Source organism: Dipodomys spectabilis, unplaced genomic scaffold, assembly GCF_019054845.1.
Source record: "Dipodomys spectabilis isolate Male_0828 unplaced genomic scaffold, ASM1905484v1 ptg000002l, whole genome shotgun sequence".
Classification (NCBI taxonomy): domain Eukaryota; kingdom Metazoa; phylum Chordata; class Mammalia; order Rodentia; family Heteromyidae; genus Dipodomys; species Dipodomys spectabilis.
Window position 1 is genome coordinate 56,797,774 of NW_024870679.1, and position 3,437 is coordinate 56,801,210.

At 43.5% G+C, this 3,437-nt stretch overlaps 1 non-coding gene across 1 annotated transcript; it reads left to right on the plus strand.

Annotated features, from left to right (window-relative positions):
• The first annotated feature begins 1,125 nt into the window (after window positions 1-1,125).
• LOC122113114 lies at window positions 1,126-1,232 on the plus strand. The gene has a single exon (XR_006148381.1). It is a non-coding gene; the product is annotated as a U6 spliceosomal RNA (small nuclear RNA).
• Window positions 1,233-3,437: the final 2,205 nt, after the last annotated feature.

The window sequence follows — 3,437 nt, forward strand, 5'->3', positions numbered from 1 at the left end:
TGAGGTGCTCAACAATAGAATGAATAAAGAAGATATGGTATATATTATGAAATATTAACCCACCATGAAGAAAAATTAAGTGGTATCATTTGCAGGAAAATGGATATAATTGGAAAGCATCATGTTAAGCAAGATAAGCCAAGTTCAAAAACCAAATTGATGGGGGTTTTGTTGTTTCGTTGTATTGTGTTGTGCCAGTCCTGGGGCTTGAACTGAGAGCTTGAGCACTGGCCCTGAGTTTTTGTACACAAGGCTAGTGCTCTACCACTTGAGCCACAGCTCCACTTCTGGCTTTTTTGTTTTGTTTTTTGTTTTTGTTGGTCGTGGGGCCTGAACTCTGGGCCTGGGCGCTGTCCCTTAGCTCTTCAGCTCAAGGCTAGCACTCTATTACTTGAGCCACAGCGCCACTTCCCACTTTTTCTGATTATGTGGTGCTGAGAAATTGAACCCAGAACTCATAAAGGCAAGGTACCTTCCCAACCCAACTTCTAGCTTTTTTGATTAATTGGAGATAAGATTCTTACCAACTTTCCTTCTGAGATTAGCTTCAAAATATGATCCTCAGCTGGGCACTGGTGGCTCACGCCTGTAATCCTAGCGACTCAGGAGGCTGACATCTGAGGATCACAGTTCAAAGCCAGCTCGAGCAAGAACATCTGAGAGATTCTTATCTCCAATAAACCACTCAGAAAACCGGAAGTGGTGTAGTGGCTCAAGTAGTAAAGCGCTTGCCATGAGCTGAAGAGCTGAGGGACAGCATTCAGGCCCAGAGTTCAAGCCCCATGACTGACAAAAAAAAAAAAAAAAAAAAATGTGAGCCTCAGATCTTAGCATCCTGAGTAACTAGGTTTACAGGCATAAAGCATTGGTTCCCAGCATATTTTTGATCTATGTAAAGCTAGATTCTGCAATATCTGAAAAACACTGTTAGGGGGATGAGGGAGAGGAAAGGGGAGAAGAAAAAATAAAAATAGGGATGAGTAATTTTTTTTTTTGTCATGAGGTTTGAACTCTGGGCCTGGGCACTGTCTCCGAGCTCTTCAGCTCAAGGCTAGTGCTCTATCACTTTGAGCCACAGCTCCACTTCTGTTCTTCTGGTTGTTAACTGGAGATAAGAGTCTCACTGTGTTAGCTTTGGCAGCACATATACTAAAATTAGAACGATACAGAGAAGATTAGCATGGCCCCTGCACAAGGATGACATGCAAATTCGTGAAGCATGCCATATTTTTCAACAATGAGATGTACAAATCGTTAGGTTGAAAAACAAACTTTACAACTTTGGTGTGGGGGGTGAGGATCAAGTGGGGGGGGGGTTATGGGAAAGGTTGGGAAGGGGAAACAAAGGAGGAGACAACAATGTTTGATAAGAAATGTACTCATGGGCTGGGAAGGTGGCTCAGTGGTAGAGCGCTTGCCTTGCATGCACGAGGCCCTCGGTTCAATTCCTCAGCACCACATAAGCATAAAAAAAAAGCCAGAAGTGGAGCTGTGGCTCAAGTGGTAGAGCGCTAGCCTTGAGCTGAAGAGCTGAGGGACAGCGCCCAGGCCCAGAGTTCAGGCCCACGACCGGACCCCCCCCCCAAAAAAAATAAATTAAATAAAATAACATAAAGATGAGAACCAAAAGTAGGCAAGACAAAAAAAAAAAGTCTCACTGACTTTCCTGCCAGGGCTGGCTTTGAACTGTGATCCTCAGATCTCAGCCTCCTGAGTAACTAGGATTACAGACATGAGCCACCCAGCGCTCGACTTTCTTTTTGTTGTTGTTGTTGTTTTGTTTTGTTTTGTTTTCTGTTATTGCCAGTCCTGGGGCTTGAACTGAGAACTATCCCTGAGCTTCTTTAGCTCGAGGCTAGCACTCTACCACTTGAGCCATAGCGCCACTTACAGTGTTTTCTGTTTTAGTGATACTGAAGAATCAAACCCAGGGCTTCATGCATGCTAGGAAAGCACTCTACTATTAAGCCACTATCCTAGCCCTGAATAATCCCAAAATGCATTGTAAGTATGTGTGAAGATGGCACAAGGAATCTCAATGAAAACAGTTGATCAATTAGGGGTGGGGGACAAAAATGAGAAAGAAATAGAGGTGTTTTTTTTTTTTTTTTTGCTTATGGGTGCTGACGAATTGAACCCAGAAAGAAAGAAAGAAAGAAAAAAAGAAAGAAAGAAAGAAGGAAAATGAATATAGTTAAAGTAGTTTATATGCCTGTATGAAAACAGAACAATGAAACCTGTTGAAATTGTTTCAATTAGTGGAGAGTAGTTTAAGAGAGAATGATAGAGGGGATGGGTTTAATTAGGATGCATTCTATACATGTATGGAAATAAAACCTCTCTTGGACAAATACAACTTACAACTTGTGCGTGATAATAAAAAAAATTAGGGGCTGGGAAGGTGGCTCAGTGGTAGCGCGCTTGCCTTGCATGCCTGAGGCCCTGGATTCGATTCCTCAGCACCACATAAGCAGGAAAAAAAAGTCAGAAGTGGCGCTGTGGCTCAAGTGGTAGAGCGCTAGCCTTGAGCTGAAGAGCTGAGGGACAGCACCCAGGCCCAGAGTTCAGGCCTCCCTGCCAAAAAAAAAAATTAAATAAGAAAAAAGCTTCCCTAGGGCTGAGAATGTAGCTCAATAGGTAGATTGTGTGCTTAACACGGGCAAGGTGCTAAGCCCAATCTGTAGCACCAAGAAAAACAAAACCTAAGTAGGAAAAGGTTCTAGAAAATGACGTAGCCTTGTAAGTGCTTTAAGTCACCCATATAGTAAAATAAATATAGGAATATATCAAAATATACAGCTGAGGGCTGGGAAGGTGGCTCAGTGGTAGAGCGCTTGCCTTGCATGCATGAGGTCCTGGGTTCAATTCCTCAGCACCACATAAGCAAAAAGAAAAAAGCTGAAAGTGGTGCTGTAGCTCAAGTGGTAGAGTGCTAGCCTTGAGCTGAAGAGCTGAGGGACAGCGGCCAGGCCCAGAGTTCACGCCCCACAACTGGACCAAAAAAAAACCAACCAACCAAACAAACAAAAAAAATACAGCTGTTTCTTCCTGTTGATAGAAGCCTCTAGGGGAAGAACTGGTGACTTTGGCTTGCTGGGGACAAGACGCATCCTGACACACTAGGACCATGCTCCATATGGCATGATTATGCATTTCAAGGGATGTATAAGACACCCACCTAGGAACTGATGCCAGCAGAGGAGGGAACAATACATTTACCTCTTTAGGCCATACTCATTCTGCTGAGAGAGGGAATGCATTTAATTCATTTATCCCTTTCCTTCACCACCCCCACCCCCAGATCTTTCACAGCAAATGCAATTTGCTGAAGTACATAGAAATATTCTCTGCTAAGGATCGTCATGAGAGTTGTGGACTGGGGGTAGAGTGCTTGCCTAGCACATATGAGGCCCTGGACACCTATAAAGAGTAAATGT